Below are 21,989 nucleotides of genomic sequence, written 5' to 3'. Positions count from 1 at the left end.
ACAGTGGTTAAACAGTTTAAAAAAAAAATTATTTTATTTTTGTTTGTTTAAGAATCAGCAGAAAGGTAATATTTTGTTTTCTGTTTTTAACACACAGTAAATGTCAGACTCAGCTTTTTAGGTAGTTTTCAATATAGCAGTAGGGAATACTGTAAAGAATACAGTTTTAGAAAACGTTTTGTTTGTCTATCAAACTTTGGCTTTTCATTTCAGTAGCATTCAAGTCCTCTTGTCACGAAACCTCTGCAAGAATTAAAGACTGTAATTAGATTAAATAGGAAGTTAATATGCTGGTATTGTAACAAAATTTCTTTTGTTTTTCTTTTCAAAAATATCAGACGAATTTAAAGCAATACCTTGGTTTAATTGCTGAGTTTTTTTTACATGTCAGAACCAAACTACTACTATTTTTGGAATAAGAAAAACAGTGAAAAGGTTTTTCAAGTCAAGCCTCTGGGGATGATTTAATAGACAGAAAGAGAAGTATTAATTGAAAGACGTGATAATTATCTGAAAGTAATGCAATTTGTGTGTAATGTACAGCAGAAACTCATTAATTGCGAGGCCCATTGTGGATCATTATATTTTGTGAATTAGCTAATAACTGAATTTTATATAAAAAGAAAATCAAACATACGATATCACAGAATTTATATTTTCCTTCATTTGTTTTGACAAAGATGGGTTTGAGGTTTTAAAAAAAAGTTGTCTGTATATCATGAATTTAGTTACAAATAAATTGTAGTACCTCATGACCTGTTATATTATTTATTTTGTTGGGTCTTGAAGAAATATAGTACTTGTAGCCATTTATCTTCAGAGGTGCTGTTCCTTGCAATATAAAGTAGTCAATCAATTCTAAAGGTAGATGTTCTTAAAGGCAATCTATGTCCCTTCTGTAGAGGTAGTGATTGAGTGTTTTGATTTTAATTATTTATAAGAATTTTTAGCACAAATGTATATGTTCTTTGCTGTAATTTGTAAAAGTAGCAGTGTTATTAAGATGAGCTGTTATTAAAGATCTGCTCTAACTCCCTACTGAAGGCCATGTGACTCTTCCCTTTGATTTCAGTGGGTGTGTGACTGAGCCTGTGAAGTGCTATCTTTACTTCTCAGTAAGTGTTCAATAGCAGAGTGAGACTTTTGGACAAAATTTTCAAATGTGGTTAAAAGTTTGGTTTAGTTAGGCCTTACTCAAAACAGGACTTAGGCTTCTAAGCCACCGAGGAACCTAAGTCACTTACGCATAAGGCTGCGATTTAGTCCGGGAATCCAGCGCCTGCTGGGAGCTGCAGGGTCTCCTGCCGCCTGTGGAGGCAGGGAGCTGCGGGCAGCGGGTGGACCCCACAGCTCCGAAGCAGTAGCGGGGACCCCCAAAGCTGGTGGCCACCACGGGCAGCAGAGGGGACCCCCGCTGCTCAGAGCCGCCAGCAAAGGGGGACCCTGGAGCTCCGAGCCCCCATGGATATTTTTAGTAAAAGTCAGGGACAAGTCATGGGCTTCTGTGAATTTTTCATTATTGCCCGTGACCTGTGCATGTCTTTTACTAAAAATATCCATGACAAAATCTTAGCCTTACTTATGCACTTTGAAAATTAAACACACAAATTAGTGGCCTGATTTTCAGAGGCACTAATGTAGTCAAATTGAAGTCAATGGGCTCTGTGGGTGTTCAGTACCTCTGAAAATCTGGCAGTTAACGTTGGTGCTTAAATATGGAGTCATAAGGTCTAGATTTTCACAAGTATCTAGTGATTCTGGGTGCCTAAATTTTGGTGCCCAAGTGAGAAGCTGTACATTCAGTTCCAAATGTTACAATTGCTGGTTTTAATGGCACTTCCTGCAGTGATCATTGTGCTTTTTTTTTATCCACAGATGATGGTTACCATACTGCATGGTGCTAGCCATAACTATGGATTCTGGAAGAGGAAGGTGACGATCAGAGGTAATTTCCAGGGAAAGAAAGGAAGAAAAATGATCTGCAGAGAAAGATATGACACAATCCAGTGGCTGGAGGTTGAAGCTAGACTGAAAATTCAGAATGGAAATAAGATGTACATTTTTAACATTTTGTACATTTTTAACAAGATGTACATTTTAACCATTGGAACCAATTACTAAGGCTAGGTCTACACTACGGGGGGGGTCGACCTAAGATACGCAACTTCAGCTACGTGAATAGCGTAGCTGAAGTGGCGTATTTTAGGTCGACTTACCTGGCTGTGAGGACGGCGGCGAGTCGACTGCTGCCGCGCCGCCGTCGACTCCGCTTTCGCCTCTTTCTGCGGTGGATTTCCAGAGTCGACGGCAGAGCCATCGGGGATCGATTTTATCGCGTCGTCACTAGATGCGATAAGTCGATCCCCAATAGATCGATTGCTACCCGCCAATCCAGCGGGTAGTGAAGACGTGCCCTAAGGGTTGTGGTGGATTCTTCATTTTAAAATCAAGATGGGTTGTTTTTCTAAAATATGCTCTAGGAATTATTTTGAGGAAGTTCTATGGTCAGTGTTATACAGGAGGGCAAAATAGATGATCACACTGATCCCTTCTGCTCTTGGAATCTATGAATTATCTGTGACCAGAAAAAGTTTCAACTCCACCTAATAATTTTGTTGATTGGGGGGAAACAAAAAAGTGCATTACTAAACCTGTTTGTATTCAGGGAATTGTGTCAGACTGACCCTGATGAGCCAAGGTAGAGCCAAGCTCGGGAGTAATAGTCCTAAATTATTTATATTATCTTGCCTGGTACTGATTTTGGAGTGACAGGCCTATAATGACCTAGATTCCTCCTGTTAACCCTTTTAAAATAATGGCACGGTATTCGCTTACTTCCAGTCCTCTAAAACTTCTCCGGTGTTCCAAAACTTATTGAAAATCAATATTAATGGTGCAGTGAGCCTCTCAGCCAGCTCTTTAAAAACTCTTGGATGCAAGTTATCTAGACCTGCTGATTCAAAAATGTCTAACTTTAGTAGCTGCTACTTAACATCCTCCTATGATACTAGTGAAATGGAAAGAGTGTCGTCATATGGTGAGATTGTGATGGGTTCCCCCCCCCCCCAATACAGAACAGAAATATTTATTGAACACTTATGCTTTTTTTTGCCTTATATTGATCAATTCTACCATTTCCATCTAGTAATGGACCAGTACCTTTGTTAGGATTCTTTTTTGTTCCTAATATACTTTTAAATTCTTTTATTGTCCTCACATCTGCTGGTCATAGACTACTCCTGGTGGAATTCGACGCCTAAAAATTCTGCGCACAATATTTTAAAATGCTGCAAATTTTATTTGTCAAAATAACACCACATAATCACGCCAGTTTCAATTATTTTGGTAATTTATTTCAAAATACCTGTCAGCAAGTATGTCTGTAACAAAAATTTCCCCCAGGAGTAGAGAGTTAAAGAAACCCTTATGACAACACAGTTCCTGTTTCTCTGCCCCCCCCTCCCCCACAGCACCCAGCTAGGGGGCCAGACATCCACAACCTCTCCCACCAGAGCCCAGCTGTGCCCCCCCCAGCCAATACATCCAAACTCCCTCCCCCCAGAGGTCAGATGCGGGACACCCCTTGTCCAGGTACCCGCACCCCCTCGCTGCAGAGCCCAGCCACAGGGCCACCCCTAGCCCAGACACCTGCCCTCAGAGCCCAGGGATCCAGAGGGAGAAACAGCCTGATGCTTCGTCCCAGGCTTGTGTAGCGTTTCCTGTGCGCTGCCGTCTCCTTCTCTCAGAGTGTGCGGGGAACTGTGGCTGCCGGGTACCCTCCAGCTCCTCCTCCCCTTCGTCCTGGCAGTGTCTTCTATGTGTGAGCTGGGCTCTGCCAGGTCCAGTGGCCCCTAGTGGTGGCTTGCAGCACTGCAGCCCATTTCTGTGGGGGGAAGGAAATTCTGCGTGCACAACATTAATTTCTGCAAAATTCTGCATTGCGCAGTGGCGCAGAATTCCCCCAGGAGTAATACATCTCCTTATGACCCTTTGCTTCCATTATCAATTTTCTACAATTTCTAGCTTCTGATTTATATTCATTACTATCAACTTCCCCTTTTTTCCATTTGTTATAACTTTTTGTATTTTTTATAGCTGCTGTCACTTCCTTTCTAAACCAGGCATTTTTTTAATCAATACGGCCTTCTTCCTCAATTGCGGGATTGTGGCTTTTTGGGAATCTAGTAAAGTGTTTTTGAACAATTCGCAATATCATTCACTTTTTTCTGATTAAATTCCTACACCTAGCTGATTGAAGTTCTCTGTTGTCTCCTGGCTGTTGCGGCTGTTTTCTTTAGTGGAGATCTTCATGAAAAACAGAAGGCACTGAGGGAAGCGATGGTGGGGGTTGTTTTAAACAGCCTCCTTGTCAATCTTGGTCCTGTAACGTCAATGGAATGTATCAGGAATTTTCATGATCTGTTACATAAATTACTCTACACTTAGAACACTTTTCTGCAGGGCAGAATGAGATATCTATTGTTAACCTGTTGACTGACTGATTACTGACATAGTTGGTGTATTCTCTCCTAGTTGTACCTGATACCAGCAATCTCCCTGGACTATCAGAAGTACATTGTTTAACTCTTTGATTCATCTTTTCTTAAAATTATATTTTTCATTTAATAACCCCTAGATTTTTGGTTTTCATGGGTAATTTCTGTTCAAGCTTTTCAAATTGTATCTGCAGAGCAAACAATCTCATCTATCAGGATTTCTAAATCACATGTTATAAACCTTCCTGTAGCAACTAAATAATACTGCAACAAGTCGAGCATGAACTACATCGGCAGACCACTTTCTTGATCCTGCTCCTGTTTTATGTTTTAACCCTCATCTATTCCTCCCGTTTCTCAGATTCTTTAGGGAATGCTTTGGCAAAGAGGAGTGAAGACGTACAGAAGGATCTATAGAGGACAAGCATGAAATTATTATTTCTTTCAGGAGTGTGCTTCACAGCCTAGGACAGCTGTAAAGAAGGCTCTATCTCCCACTCCCTCAGGTTTATTTCTGGGCTTTTTTTGTGTGTTAAATGGGCACAGGTGTGTCTTTAACAGAGGCAGGCATTTAGGCTAGTTTGGGCTTGTCCCACTCAGCCAAGAAAGGGTTCATCTTTTCTCTTCCAAGCCCAAGTGAATGGTTTGTGTTTAAAAGTGATCTGCTGAAACTTGAGGGGGTGGTATTTTTTACTGCAACGTAGATGAAATGAACTGACAAATCTTAGTTGAGGGTTAGACCACTGAAATGCAAAATCCTGAAACTAAGGAGATGTTTTTAATGGCTGAAAAGGGGCTGGTGGAGTTCCAGCTGGAAAATCACTGAGAGAAGAATGGAATTATACAAAATGATTTTAGTAATCAGGCCCAGTTACGTATGGCTCTTCATTACTTCAGCTTTTAGCAAATGAAACGGAGTGATTCACCCATATTGGCAGATTAGGTAGGATAATGGCAGCTATTTTAAAATATAAATTTCTAGGAAGTAACTGAATAGGGAGACTTTTGGAACTCTGGGAGATGTTATTTTGGGATGGGCCCTAGGAGGAGTATCCAAGCTGAAAAGCTAAGTGTTATTTTGAACATTATTCAAAGCCAGTTTAAAAAACTTGAACCTTGCTTGGTTAGCCAGCGTAGAAGTAGTCACACCATGTTGGAAATGTGTTTTGTAATGGTTTTTATTGTTCTGAAGAAACTGGGTTGTCCTCCCCAAATTATAGAATATCATTCATTCCATCAAGGTATGAGGGCAACTGTAGTGTATGAAAACATAGACTCAAATGCTTTTAACATTAACAACGGGGTGAAATGGGTGTGTCTTACTTGCCCCTGGGCTCTTTAACATCTACTACATCATTCCTTCTTCTTCATGCATTTAAGGACAGCAATGATGGCATTTATTTGTGAACTAGACTAGAGGGAGGCTTGTTCAATATCACTCGGTTTAGAGGGAAAGCCAAGGAGAGAAAGCTGGTTCTGAGAGATTTCCCGTTTGCAGGTGACGCAGCCTTGGTTGCCCACAGTCAATCTTCCCTGAAAAATCTCTTCGGTAGATTTTCTGTGTTATGCAAGAGCTTCGGCTCTTCGGCTTAACAATTAGTTTCAAGAAGACTGATCGTATACTGAAGGGTGGAAGAACCAATGCCTGACATCATTCTGGAGGGTAAATCTCTTGGCATCGTCAACCGCTTTTGCTATGATTGGCAGGAATCTTGACCCTCAGACTGAGCTAACAGGATTGGAAAAGCAGTTAAGAATTTTGGGCTGTTAGTCAACGGTTTTCTGTTATTCCATGCACGTTTCTCTGAGGTGAAGATGCAAATCTATGAGAGCACTTGTGTGCTGTCAGAAATGTGGGCTACATGTGGTAGGCACAGCAGGAGACTGAATAGCTTCCACATGAGATGCCTACACAAGATCCTGGAAATTAAGTGGGAAGACAAAATACCAAACACAGAAGTGCTGGAGTGTGCAGGACTGACACACAGAAACCACTATCAAGAAGAGGAGGTGGCGATGGCTCGGTCATGTCGCAAGAATGGGAGGAGACCGTATCCCCAAGAATATTTTGTAAAGCGAGTTTTGAGATGGTTCTAAATAGTGGTCGCCTTTTATGGTGGTACCACAATGTGTGCAAAAATTATGTGAAGTCGTTCAACATCAACGTAGAAAGCTAGGAGGAGTGAGTAGAACCCTGTCCAATCTGGAGGGACTATCTGGCAATGGGTGCAGCTCCTCATGAAGCAGATTTGACCCAGAGGATGAAAGCAAAGTGAGAAAGAAGGAAGTGTGCTGTAATCTTGGACTCCAACTCAGACAACGCATGGATCTGAAATTTGTAACAAGCTGTGTCACTCTCGCATTGGACTTGTCAGCCGTAAATTGATTCATCAAGGCACATGACTGGATCAACGGTTGCCTATGGTAGAACATAGGTCAGTGTGGATGGATCTGAACAATCAAACGCTATAATAAATCCTTTTAGTTGGAAGTGTCTTCAGTTTAAACCACGTTTGTAGCTGTTTAAAGATAGGCGCCTACCCACATTGGGCTAATGATCCTTACATGTTGTTTTGCTCTTTTCAGTTTCCAGGTCAAGCAGGGGCTCAGTAATAGAAGAGGATTTAATGCTGTCCTATTCACGCACCTACATTTTGAGACCATGACCATTTTAGCAAAAAAAAAAAATTGACTTAAAGTTCTGTAGTTAAGATGGTGTCTTCCATTAAGGACAAAGAGTGATTAGTAATAGGATATTTTGGGAGATGGGAGAGATTCCAGAAGCTTGGAAAAGGGCAAATATAGTGCCCATCTATAAAAAGGGAAATAAACTAACTGGTCTGTAGTTTCCTGGGTCGTTTTTAACTTCTGTGCCAGGGAAGATAATGGAGCAAGTAATTAAGGAAATCATCTGCAAACACTTGGAAGGTGGTAAGGTGATAGGGAATAGCCAGCATGGATTTGTAAAGAACAAATCGTGTCAAACCAATCTGATAGCTTTCTTTGATAGGATAACGAGCCTTGTGGATAAGGGAGAAGCTGTGGATGTGGTATACCTAGACTTTAGTAAGGCATTTGATACGGTCTCGCATGATATTCTTATCGATATACTAGGCAAATACAATTTAGATGGGGCTACTATAAGGTGGGTGCATAACTAGCTGGATAACCGTACTCAAAGAGGAGTTGTTAATGGTTCCCAATCCTGCTGGAAAGGCATAATAAGTGGGGTTCCGCAGGGGTCTGTTTTGGGACCGGCTCTGTTCAATATCTTCATCGACGACTTAGATATTGGCATAGAAAGTACGCTTATTAAGTTTGCAGATGATACCAAACTGGGAGGGATTGCAACTGCTTTGAAGGACAGGGTCATAATTCAAAATGATCTGGACAAATTGGAGAAATGGTCTGAGGTAAACAGGATGAAGTTTAACAAAGACAAATGCAAAGTGCTCCACTTAGGAAGGAGAAATCAATTTCACACATACAGAATGGGAAGAGACTGTCTAGGAAGGAGTACAGCAGAAAGGGATCAAGGGGTTATAGTGGACCACAAGCTAAATATGAGTCAACAGTATGATGCTGTTGCAAAAAAAGCAAACATGATTCTGGGATGTATTAACAGGTGTGTTGTGAGCAAGACACGAGAAGGCATTCTTCCGCTCTACTCTGCGCTGGTTAGGCCTCAACTGGAGTATTGTGTCCAGTTCTGGGCACCGCATTTCAAGAAAGATGTGGAGAAATTGGAGAGGGTCCCGAGAAGAGCAACAAGAATGATTAAAGGTCTTGAGAACATGACCTATGAAGGAAGGCTGGAAGAATTGGGTTTGTTTAGTTTGGAAAAGAGAAGACAGAGGGGATATGATAGCAGTTTTCAGGTATCGAGGAGGGAGAAAACTTGTTCACCTTAGCCTCTAAGGATAGAACAAGAATCAATGGGCTTAAACCGCAGCAAGGGAGGTTTAGGTTGGACATTAGGAAAAAGTTTCTAAGTGTCAGGGTAGTTAAACACTAGAATAAATTGCCTAGGGAGGTTGTGGAATAGCCATCTCTGGAGATATTTAAGAGTAGACCATCCCTGATAGACATTTATCTAACCTAGACAGTATTTGGTCCTGCCATGAGAGCAGGGGACTGGACTCAATGACCTCTCGAGGTCCCTTCCAGTCCTAGAGGGCTATGAGAAGAGCACTGAAAGTTCATAGATTCAGTTATTTTTCTGGTACTGAGCATTGTTCCCATGAAATCCTGTTCATCTTTTTTGAAGACTGCAAAGCTGTTTTCTGCCCCCAGAAGGTCAGTCCTTGGAACTGCAGACCTCTAGCCAGCAAGATCAGATGGACAGATGTACTTCCTGTACCTATACTTTCTTGTTTAAAAACAGATTTGCATTCATGGCAAATCTCACATGCAGAACTGGTAAAAAACCTACGGCTCTGTCTTTACAAAAGCTCCATATAAATACAGACATGCTTGATGCATAAGTACATTGGTTTAAAAAAAAAATCCTGTGACAGGTGTAATCACAAGTAAAAAACCAAAAATATAGGCCTATTTTCACTATTATTGAAAGGAAGATGGTGTGGCTGTACACACATCTGGCTACGTGAATGAGACTGAGTCTGTTTACACTTCAGAAGGCTAGCTGCCACGTGCTGGGTAAACACTTACTAGAGGATGAAATCCTTCAGTCTCTGTAGCATATCCACCCCCTTTGTTGTCCATAGTGAGGCTTTGGTTGGCTTAACGGTCTCTCTCAGGGGTGTGGATTTTTCACACCCTTGAGTGATGTACCTAGGTTGGCCTAAGCGTTAGGTGTAGACCAAGCCTCAGCCTGAAATAAGGGACAAAAGCAATGGAGGGGTTTGAATGCCTCAGCTCAAAGTTTGGTGGTATTTAATATGGAACAAGAATCCTGTAACAACATTTAGACTAAAAGAAGTGTGGATATTTACATTGCATGACCGTGATATTAGCTTGCCATGCTATTCATTTTCTTTAACTACTTACTGTACTTATCCATTTAACATATATAGTAACTCCTCACTTAAAGTTGTAGTTATGTTTCTGAAAAATGCGACTTTAAGCGAAACAACGTTAAGTGAATACAATTTCCCCATAAGAATTAATGCAAATAGGGGGGTTAGCTTCCAGGGAAATTTTTGTTTTGCCAGACAAAAGGCATTATATAAATTTAAAACTTATACCTGTATTAAATTGTAGTATTGAATTGTTTTAAACAATTTTAAACAAGCAATCATCATTGCGAGTATGAAGCTTGGTTGAAGTGGTGGAGTCAGAGAGTGGATTGTCCGGCTGCTCCTCTTGGTGAACTTTCTGAACTCGAAAAACCACATCTAGGGATTGTTGTTTTGCTTTCCTTTTTTTTCTCTTGGTAAATTTCTTTATAGCAAGACATTAGATGACCAACTCCCCCAAGCACTTGGGAGCTGCGTTCCGTCAGGATCGTCATCACTTAGGATTTGCAAGTCAACCTTAACCCGCCTCTTCTCTCCCCCACTCCCTTTACTCTGCACACCGCATCCTTGCTCCTCTCTCCTGCTAGCGGCAAACCAGCTGCTTGCCCTGGGCAGGAGGCAGGTGCGTAGGGGGGCTGCCAGCTGTGGACAAAGCAGGCAGCTAAACGATGTTATAGAGAAGCACTGCACAACTTTAAATGGAGCATGTTCTGTAATGGAGCAGGGACGCAAGATTGAAACAACATTAAGCGAGAGGATGTTAAGTGGGGAGTTATAGCAAACACAGTAATTCCACTTTGATTTTCTTAAATCGGGTATCTTACCATTTTGATAATACACCTCTACCCCAATATAACGCTGTCCTCAGGAGCCAAAAAAATCTTACCGCGTTATAGGTGAAACTGAGTTATATCAAACTTGCTTTGATCTGCCGGAGTGCGCAGCCCCGCTTTACCGTGTTAGATATATAACTAATGCTATCGGGGGTAGAGGTGTACTTATCATATAGAAAGACTAATGTCAGACTTTATATATATTATCTAAAGTTTGTCAGCACTTGCCATAGTTTGCTCCCACAGCTGTGGTGTATCGACTGCTGTAATTTAAAAAAAAATTTTTTTTTTATAGACTTTGAAGAAGGCTGTTTTTCTGTCTTAGATGGTGGCCATGCAGAGATGTCTTCTTCTGGAAGCTGGTTTCACATGGTGGCTTAGATTTTCCCATCTTTGTATCTAGCACCATTTGAAATCAGTGTTCTAGGAGCAAGAATTGCAGCATGGGAAAAGAAGATCCAAGAAGCAGCTTGCTAACTTCATCAAATGGGTCAACTGTTCAGGTTAGTTTTAGCCTGGTAAATAGCCTGAGTGGCAAGTTTTGAAGCATCCCTTGTGTGTGTCAGTTTGGTTATCTGTTGGATTTGTAAAACAGTCACATTTAGGGTTGTTGCAAGGAAGAACTTCTTTAGAATGTATTTTTACCCAATTAAGTACCTTTGTGGAGCCCACCCATTATGCTCATCCTTAACTCCTATTGAAATCAGTAAGTTATCTTTGTGGATCCTCATCCTTCAAAAGTGTCCATAGTGAAAACACTTATTTAGCAGGTTGTGAATACTGAAGAGCGATTAGTACTGTATCTAGATTATGGGAAGTTTAAGTGACTGCTATGATGGGTAACTTCATATATCCATTAGTGCCATAATAAATCATGGCATTCATTTTAGGGCCTGTTTTTCAATAGTGATAAAGTCAGTAGGAGCTGCAGGTACTCAGCACCTCTGAAATTCTAACCCCTTCTCTTACCAGTAGGTGGTAGAAGCTCATGTACCGTATATCAAGCTGTTTTCTTGAGAAAAGATGTTACTGTTTAAAAACAAAAATTCAAGGATTACTTATTTCCAATAGCTCCTGTGACAAGTAAAGCCATAACCCTCCCATATTTAATGCAGACCACTGAAGATACTGAGTTCTAAGGTAGTCAGGCTAGTTTCTTCAAACTATTTTTCAGAGGCTTTTGTGGCATGTCCAGAAGCATCCAGTCAAACCATTGGTACAGCAGTTTTTTCTCAAACGGACCTGTGGCTGTGACCTAGACGACCCCCCTTCTTTGAGCTGGGAAAATGTCTCTTACACAGGCTGACCGATCTCTCTTGGTGTTCAGAGTTTCAGTTTTTGTCTAGCACCATTTGAAATCGGTTATGATGTAGGGGGAAAAGCAACACTAATGGAAACTCAGTTTTCCCCCTCTCCACAAGCACCTATATTCACATCATGGGGATCCCAAAATGCTGTCAGCAAAAGTATCATCTTGCTCTGTAAGTATGTGTATTAATGTAATAGTTGTGCTTGTATTCTGTTAAACTGGTAGGAATAGTTTCAGTGAAGGGTCCTGTGTTTGGTTCACACACACGGTAGTGCAGATTCTTCCTGTTCAGTGGACAAGGCGGTGCAGCTGTGTATATTATAAAATAAAAAAAATACCTACCTTCTTCTTGACTTACAATAAAACAGCTATTTGTCTTTCAAATCTGGGTGACCTACTTCGATTTAGTTTTTCTTTAAATCAAGATGGTATTGGCCTCTGGCTTAGGTAAAGACTGACAGGTGCAAGCAGGGTTTCTTTTCACTCCCCCCGTCCAGTTTCCAGCATCTTTATATTCAGATATAAATTTAACTGTTAATTATTAGTTCTACAGCTGTTCATGCAGTTTTAAACACAAGTTAATACTTGCAATAAGTAATAGTCAATCTAATCTACCTGTTGGATGGTGATACTTTGCAACGCAGTAAGAGCATAGTATAAAATATGTATGGAGTAGAGCTGTGCAAGTAACTCATTTTGATTCAGGACAACCCAAAACAGTATTTTTTCTCCAGCAAAATGATTGATGAAAAACTAGATCACACACCTTTTTTCATTTTTTAAAAAATAAAATTGAGTGAAACTGCAAAATCTGACATCTTTCTGAAATAAGTCAGACTAGTTGTCACATGGCAGACTGCTTATTAAAAATCAAAGGAGAATTTGAGTGACAGTCACACTTCACTTAAAAAAAATCACTTTTCTTTATTAGTAATAATACAAGTGGATACTAGACTTTACATTAAGACAAATCCTTGTGTTCATAAACTGAATAGTACTAAATAAGGAAGATGGTTAAAATCACACTAGCATTTTAAATAGCTCTCCCCTGCCCCCTTAACAGTGAAAGGCACTATAAAACAGTCCAATGATTGATATAGGCATTTCTAATATACCCTGTACTTAGAAAGCAATTCCACCCCACTAGACCCCTAGTCTATAACAATGTTTTCTTGTACATATATAGTGGGACTATTCACAGTAAGTCTTTGCAGGAGCAGGGTCCTAGCTGTTAAAGCTATTTTGATAAGCAAAAAGACTAGTAGTTGACATTTTGGGTTAGATTCACAAAAGGATGTAGGGCAACTAAAGCTGAAGCCCCAGAAGAGTGCATAAACCAGGAAAAGGTAGATGGTCCTCTCGCTCATCTGTGGGGTCCTATCTGGTAAGCATGCTCACACCTTGCCTGCTAGATCAAGCCCCTAGAGATGAGCTTACACAAAATGACCAGAGGGCACAGATTACCCTATTCACTGGGCTAAAAGTTAGAAGGAAACTCACCTGGGAGACCCATGGTTCAAGTCCCCTCTCCACCTGAGGGAGAGAAGGGATTTGAACAGGGTTCTGCCATTGCTCAGTGAGTGCCCTAGGCTGCTGTAGGATTCTTTCAGTATATCCAGTTGAAACTGTTCCACTGCGAATCATTTTAAAAAAAGTCACTGGAGCACATGTCCAGCTCCTAGGTGCATGCTCTAATCATTCGGTTACTGAGTCACTCATACTTGCTTGCTCCTTCTTGCTGGATCAACGTAGAAGCTGTTGCATGATGGATAAATGCTGAGTGAGTGCCTGCAAGCTTGAGCAACCCTGCCCCCTCCCCCCGCTTCCTGCAAAAACAGTGTAGGTACTTCACCCCACAGGATTCACAGCACAGAGGTGCCAATCTCAGAGAGGGGTAGAGCTTAGCACCTACCTCTTGGCTGTGTACCACCTACTGGCTACCTTATACAAGGAGCATCTTAAACATGCTGGTTTCTGACTCTTCCCATTCATTGCACAGCCTGCCTAGACTTTGTGAATTCCAGTGATTTTCTTGGCCCCAAAAAGTTTGTGAATCTAGCCCTTCCTTGTTAAGCATGCCCCACAGTCTAGCTAACATTTTTTTTATCAGAAATGTTAGACAGTGCGATGAGATCTTATTTATTCAAACACAGTAATAAAGTACTAATACAAATATATACATCCATATCACACAGAGCAATGAACATCTGAAATAAAAAAATTAAATTGCACCCACTTCCTTCTGTGGGAAAGTGAACCTATAACAGAACTGCCTACATGGTCTGTGGTAAGAGGTGGTTTATTAGCTTAGGCACATGTTGCTATGAGATAGATCATGACAATTTTCATAATATTATACATTTCAAGTCATAAAGCTTGGATTGAACTCAGCAGCCAAGTCTCTGGGAAGAAAAACAGATTTAAGTATATGATTTCAGAGATGCACCAAGAACTCAATTCCAGTCGGAAACCTCCCATCCAAGATCCCTAATGTAATTTTTTTTGGGGCTGTTTCAGCTGACAAGTATTGGCTGGTCCTTCAGCAAGGAAAAAAAGTGTTTCCTCATTCAACTTCCACCTCAAGATTGTATTTATATTGCAATTAAAAAGAGTGTATTTGCCAGCACTTTGTCCAATCAAGTATCTTCCATCACTTCCAGTGGGAAACCTTCATTATCTAGCAAATCTGAGTGGCAACAGGATGTTTCTGATGTGGTCATGCTTTTGATTCCCCATTCAAGGAGGTCCTTTGCAGTCTTAACTGGGACAGAATTACTACCCAGGCTCCCCCGTGTTGCACACCAAGACCAAGTAATTGCCTTAACAGGAAGGTTACACAAAAACCTGATTTAGATGCACAGTATATCCAAAAGCAGTGGACAGCAAGAGAAGTTTATTCCCGTTATTTGCAAGTAAGAAATATGAAAACTAATGTGCAAAACTTAAGTTAATTTTCATAACTTAAGCACCATCTCTCTCAATAGGCACAGTCACCTTCCTAAAATAGAGGTACTTAGATAATTTAAACAATATGGCCACTCATGCGATATAAATCGTATGAAGAACCTACCAAGCACTCTCTCATTGCATAGTCTCTTCTGGACGCAGGAGGATGCTGCAAGGCTGCTGTGAGACACACGAAGCTTTTTATAAGTTAATTTCGCACACAGACAAGTGAGCTAAAAGGGATGGCATTGGTATATGTTCTGGCTTTCTGCCTTGGTAAAGATGCAGTAGATGCCTATAGCAGTCAATCACAAAAGGAGAAGAAAATCTAGATGAAAGCATCTTCAATTCCGGTGAAAGTAGGGGCTAAATATTCCACTACAGAAATATAGTGCAAATGCAGTCCTTTCGCTTCATTCTTTCACCACTGCCCCTTCCCCACCAATCAGGTTTTACATGAGGTGTATTGAGCAGTAGGTGAAGTGGAGACATCTTTCCTGCAAAAACAACAATTAGAATTTAGATTGTATGAAAAATCTTATGCTAAATTACCAATTAAAATGAATATTTCTTCCTTTGTAACGACAAAACTGGTGATATTTTTCAACTCAGCTTTTCTATTACTTCAGAGACATACTGGCTGCTGGTACACTTATAAAAAGTTAAAATGTAAATAGGCTCTTATGACTTTGGGTTTTTTCTTTATTTTTTTAAACTTTAGCAGCTTGATAACTGCTAATGACAACATCCTGCATTTCTGCTCTCCTGAAATGCATCTGTTATATGGATTATTTTGGTTGCTGAAGAGATTGTAAAATAAACAGCGTTAAATTCTTAGTGTTTTTGCAGTTACCAACATTGTGACAATTAGCTAGGAATCCCATGCTCCTGAGAAGTCACTTCCTTAAGCATATTTAAGACTGTTGGAGGCATGTGAGGCAAAATTAAGAACCAAAAGCTGCCCTAAAAAAAAAAAAAAAACAGTTTTGAGCAAAATTCTCTTTTTTGTGGTCCAATGACATTATGGTTAGCATCCCAACACGTGAGGATTTAAACCCCAGTGTGTACCTACAACGGATTGTGTCAGTATTTAGAATATATCTAAAAATTAAAGGATTATTAAATTAAGCTGAGACTTTCAGACCAAACGTTAATGATCCTTTCCATCTACTTTTTTGTGGGGGGAGAAGGTTAGAATAAGGGCCAACAAGTGTTATTGCTCCAATGGGGAGTTCCTGGCAACTGCAAACTGGAATTCGGAAGTTACCACTGTAAACACCTCTTATTGCTGTTACTTCAGATCACTGTGTCCTGCCCAGCAGATACAGAAATGACAACTACCTATTTCTAGATTTGTCACAACAAAAGATGATCAGAGCACCTTCCTTCCCACAAGAGGAGAGGCACAAGCTAATCTACAGTCTTAATGAGAAACACCATTCTAAAGTAGTCAAAGACGTCCTACAATGGTACATAGGGATGTAATGTGTAGCCCAGACTGATAAATTTTAGGTATCTAGTTTCAGTTGGACAAAGTTACAATACAGAAAAGAGTTTCAGTTAAAAAATTTAAGGTTAATGTCCTTCCAATAAACCTTTTGGAAGCAGCCAGGATTGAGATGTTAGATCGCCAATCCATTACTACCACCTTCTTGGAAGCCATACTGTAGGATTTGAGACTGGGATAAAGGGAAACCCTGGTTTCAAAGGACTGTTTTGTTATCTCTGCATGTAAAATGTAGAGTGTTAAAAACACTGCCAGAACTTCGTCATCACTGAGCACAATGAAAAGCAGCAGCTTGGTCCCTTGTTCTGATACGATGTTTGAAATGTAACTGACGATTTTGAAATAAACATTTTGACTCAACTGAGGTGTAATCACCACCACAATTGTTGCTAATTAATTGATACAAAACCTCCTGGTTCTGTATAAAGTACAGCAGAACCTCAGTTATGAGCAACTTGGGAATGGAGGTTGTTCATAACTGAAATGTTTATGGTTCTTTCTAAAGTTTACAGAGTTAATGTTTTCAACTGAACATTAGTACTTGTGGCACCTTAGAGACTAACAAATTTATTTGAGCATAAGCTTTCGTGGGCTACAGCCCACTTCTTCGGATGCATAGAATGGAACACACAGAAAGATGGTATTTATACATACAGAGAACATGACAAGGTGGAAGTAGCCATACCAACTGAAAGAGGCCAATCAATTGAGATGAGCTATCAGCAGCAGGAGAAAAAAAGTTTTTGAATGGATAATTGAGATGACTCATAAATAAACTGAACATTGGCTTAATACAGCTTTGAAACTTTACTATGCAAAAGGAAAAATGCTGCTCTTAGCCATCTTAATTTAAATGCAACAAGCATAGAAACCGTTTCCTTACCAAGTCAAAACTTTTTTTAAAACTTTCTATTTTTAGTAGTTTACCATCCTCTTTGAAACAAAAAAACCCAAATAGTATTAAACGTAATCACTTGTTCTCCATGTCCACTGAAGGTGGACAAGTAGTAATGGGTTTAATTTGTACCAAGGAAGATTTAGATTGGCTATTAGGAAAACTTTCCAACTAAAAGGATAGTTAAGCACTAGAATAGGCTTCCAAGGGAAGTTGTGGAACCCCCATCATTAGAGGCTTTTGAGAACAGATAGGACAAAAACTGTCAAGGATGGTCTAGGTGTACTTGGTCCTGCCTCGTTGAGGGGGCTGGACTAGATGACCTCTTGCAGTCTCATCCAGCCCTACATTGCTATGATTACTTCCTTGTAATAACTAGAGTATTTTATGAAAATAAAATTACTGAAAAACTTAAGCCACTAATACTTTAAAATGAAAGTCTGAAATATTTCATGCATGCCTTTAAAAAACACTTCAAACCTGGTGATGTACAATGGTCCTTATCAGATGCAATTTGGTTTTAAGTGACAATATTTCTCCTTTATCAAAGGAGATAACACATGAGAATGAATTAGTCCACCAAAAAAAAAAAAAAAAAAACACAACCCCACCACAACACATACCATACAGGAAGACCTATGAAAATAACTTGTGGTCTTCACCTAATACATAGCAGTTACATACCACATTTCCCTTGGAAATATGAATAAGCCATCTAATTTGGACATTTTCAAGTGGAAAGGAAATTTAAACAAAATATACCTTTTATGTTTCAATTAATTCTTTAATGCAGATGCTTCACTTTCATCTGGTACTTTAGTATTTAAAATGCATGCTTCTTTGCAGTTTTCATCGGTTTGGTATGAGCTGAACAGCAGAGGAGGGGGGGAAAGTCTAATTGATTAATATTCTCTATGCATGGTGAGTTAAGCCCAAGGGAGTGGAGGAAAGAGGGAACTAGGTGGTGAGATTATTTTTACGGGAGCCTTAAGAAGTTTAGAAACTGAATACAGAGTTTGGTGCCTGCAGTGATTTCCAAAATAAGCTCGTCTATATCAAATATTGGAGCCAAAACAGTCTGTTGAATGGTCTGTTTTAAAATTATCCCCCCCCCCCCCCCCCAAAAAAAACACACACACACACACACAAGACAAGCGGGGGCATTAACAAATCAAAATGAGTTTAATATTAACCTGGATCTTGCATTTAAAAAGTGTCAGAAGTTCATGGAGTATATTTAATGAAAAAACCACATGGTGCGCTAATGCCCTGGATCCAGCAAAGCACTTAAAGGTAAATTCTGAAGTCAACCATACTATTCAGCAAAGCACTTAACACATGCCCAACTTTAAGCAGGTGAAATGAGCCCTATATTTTGTTCTTTTACATACCTCTGAATTTCTCTACACTAAATATTTTTGAAAGTATGTTCTGTGTCCCCTCCCCCCCCCCACAAAATTCTAACAAATGCTTATTACCATAGTAAACAAACAAAAAAACGACAACTTGTCCTAGAAAGTGGACCTCATGAAAAATGTATGCAAGGTATTACAAAGAGGAAACACTTATGAATTAAGAAGTTAGGCTCCAGTCCTCGCCTGAGAACTACATGGATGCAGGGTCCACTGTTCTCAGAACAAGGTCAGGTTCTAATGTTCACTATTTTCTTTTTTGAATTTAAAAAATTACTTCTGTCACTATACAGGTTTGCTAGAAATCTATACAAATGAAACGTCAAACACTTGTATTGGGTAGTTTCAAAATTTAAATACTACACATTTTGTTTTTCTATACTACCTACTATTTTGTATTATGAATTACATGAAAGTATTGTATAAAATAAAAATAGAACATTACATACAAGTGCATGCTCTTTCCCTTGTGTTGTGGGTGTGTAGGGGGATTTAATTTACCTGTTAAACATTTATTCAAATGGCTTCTTGATGAGATGAAAGATACTTTTGAGGAATAGACAGACATGAAAAATAAAATATTTTGAAAAGACAAGCAGTGTCCTACAGATTCTTCCCTACTGAAGTCAGCTGCCCTGGAGGCAGCAAAGTAACAAAAACTAACGAGGATGGCACAAGGGTGTTCCCCCAGTGATTTAGATGGTAGGAAAAACAGGTGTGCTTCTGAGCAGGGCATAGGCATATTCCTTCCACAAGAAAGTCCTGTGTCAGAACTAAGCCTACCTTGGAATGGCCATATTTAGTCAGATCAATGGTCCATCTAGCACAGTATCCTGTCTGACAGCGGCCAGTGCCAAATGCTTCAGGGGGAATGAACAGACCAGGGCAATTTAATAGAGTGATCCACCCCCTGTTGTTCAGTCCCAGCCTCTGTCAGTTGAAAGTTTAGGGACACCCAGAGCATGGAATTGTGTCCCTGACCATTGTGGCTAATAGCCACTGATGGACATCTCCATGAACTTATTTAATTCTTTCTTGAACCCAGTTATACTTTTGGCCTTCATGACATCCCCTGGCAACAAGTTCCATAGATTGTGTGCTGTATTCCCTTACTAGTTTTCAACCTGCTGCCTATTAATTTCATCAGGTGACTCCTAGTACTTGTGTTAGGAGAAAGTGTTTACCCCTTCACATAAGTAGTCATGATTTTGAACATCATATTCCCCCACCCCCAGTTGGGTCTTTTCCAAGCTGAACAGTCCCAGTCTTTTTAATCTCTCCTCATACAGAAGCTGTCCCATGCCCCTCATCATCCTTTGTTGCCCTTCTCTATAGTTTTACAATTTTAAATATCTTTTTTGAGATGGGTGACCAGAATTGCATACACCCACACCTTGAAGGATGCACCATGCATTTATGTAGTGGCATTATGAACTTAAATGCACATATTTTCCCATATAGTAAGGCAGTCTTTACCCACATAAAAAGCTGTGAATTAACCTTAATGATCAGAGCCAATTGAGAATAGGTTAAACACTGACCATTTAGAACAGTAGATGAAAAGCTAGAATCTTTCATGTTAGTGAACACAAAGGCTAACGAAAGCTCAAGAAGCTACAGTACTTGCTCATGCAAAAAACAAAAGGTATCAGGAAGCTGACAAACAAATACAAGGAACAGGTGTAGACTTACCCTTTTTGTGAAAAATATCTCTTATAGATGCAAATAGCCACCACCAGTATCGCAGCGATTACAATTACTTGAAAGGAAAAAAAAAAATGAATTGGGTGACAAGTCACTGTTAGCCCAAGAACACCCCCACGATTAACAAGTTTCACAGGTTTAGAAATGAAGTTCATGATGCTTTTTTTTTAGCAACGTACGGTGTTCAACCACAATACAATCTCCCCCACCTCTGAATCTTTAATCAAAAGTATTAAATACTCACTTAGTGCACAAAAGCACACTAGGCTATTGAATGGATCATCTCAGGAGAAGAAAAAGCAGAGACCCAAACTGGTAAAGCAGCTGCACCCATTGCATTACAGGAAGTTCACTGGCATTCTCTCTTTTTAAGAAGTGCTGTGAACACCTTATCAAAGATAACCACCCATGAAGGGGTTAAGGTAGCTCAGAAGGGACTAATTAACCTGATAGGCTGCATGGGACTTGATTGACAAGCACTAACTGAAGATAGTGCCCATCTGGGCAGGAGTAGGTGGGGCTTGTATAAAACCGGGAAGGGTGAGCAAAGGGCTGTAATGTGGAAGTTTGCAGTCATTGTCTGAGTTTAGTGACGACAGAAGGTGGAAACTCAGGGAAGTAGAAGCCCAAGACCTAGGCCCTGACCCTGAGGGAGGGATTTACCCAGAAGGGTGGGGAGAAGAAAGCCAGCAGAGGGCAGTGTAGGAAGCAGCCGATGGAAATGGCAGCAAGAGTTGAGATGGTGCAGACCTTGGCTCCTGTTTGTAGGGTCCCTGAGCTAGAAGCTGTAGTAGTGGGAGGGCCTGATTTGGGAGTTACATGAAATAAAACAAGCGTCACTGCATCTCGGTTGGTGTTAATAAGGTACTTACCTCCAATAATAATTTTGATGTACAAACCTAGAAAAAACAAAAAGGTGAATTCAATTTAACAGCATGGATGGTAATTATACAAGCCTACAAGCAGGTGTATATGTATTAATCTCTACTGGATTATCTCCAAGAAAATCCAGCAAGAGTGTTAAATTAGGACAAGAAGGAATTAAAAAGATAAGACATACTGAATAGTCTTCAGGTACTGTGTCTAGATAAAAATAAAATCTAATACAAGGCTAATTTATATAATAAAATCTCTCAAATAGAAAGGGATTAGCCATGTCTCACCCCAAAACTCTTTAAACAATGTGCATTCACAACACCCCTTAAATGGGAAAATGTGTCCCCAAGTGACAACTTCCTGAATCCCAGATAGCATTCGGGTGTCACAATATGGAATATAATTTTTCTTTTCTTTTTTACAATGTTTTTTAGAATTTCACATTTATACTTACTTAGTCTACATTCTGGAATTGCAGGCTTCCACTGAAATTCATCAGTGCACCGAATATTCGGTTCACCATGCACAGTGTATAATGTAGAACATTCAATTGTAACATTATCGCCAACAACATAGTGATGTTTCGCTCCAGACTTTACTTTTCTATGAGGGATGACCGGGTCTGGACAAACATCTGAAGATAAAAATGTGAAAAAACACTTGTTAAAACAAAGTAATACAAAACCCAAGTGCAAATGAGATTAGGCATCCCATTTTAAAAATATTTCCATTCACATGCATTTTAAAATACATACACCATATTGGAGCTTTCTGCTACTTTTAAGACGTGTTTGGTAAGAACTAAACACATTTCAGAGTACCTGTTCCATAACTTACTCAACATTGTTCATGTTTGTCCACTTTGCATCGGTTTACTAAAGGAGTGGAAAACAGCCACATTATGTAGACAGGAATCTTACAGTCTCATGACTTGTTTATTTCCAGTGATTTACTATTGTTTATTTATAGGCATTTATACAATGCTTATCCTAACAGATGAGCTAATGAGCAGCACTGGAAGAGTTAAAATAG

At 39.8% G+C, this 21,989-nt stretch overlaps 1 long non-coding RNA gene across 1 annotated transcript; it reads right to left on the bottom strand.

Moving 5' to 3' along the window:
* Nucleotides 1-12,521: 12,521 nt before the first annotated feature.
* On the bottom strand, nucleotides 12,522-21,585 carry LOC112107912. Its single transcript, XR_002908209.1, has 5 exons — nucleotides 21,412-21,585; nucleotides 20,954-20,980; nucleotides 20,070-20,136; nucleotides 17,728-17,832; nucleotides 12,522-15,060 (listed from the first exon to the last, which is right to left on the bottom strand). It is a non-coding gene; the product is annotated as an uncharacterized LOC112107912 (long non-coding RNA).
* Between the last annotated feature and the right edge of the window lie 404 nt (nucleotides 21,586-21,989).

Source organism: Terrapene carolina, unplaced genomic scaffold (genome assembly GCF_002925995.2).
Source record: "Terrapene carolina triunguis isolate 2854851 unplaced genomic scaffold, T_m_triunguis-2.0 Scaffold926, whole genome shotgun sequence".
Taxonomy (NCBI): domain Eukaryota; kingdom Metazoa; phylum Chordata; order Testudines; family Emydidae; genus Terrapene; species Terrapene triunguis.
The sequence above is the reverse complement of the archived record's forward strand: the minus strand, read 5'-3'. Positions and strand labels throughout refer to the sequence as shown.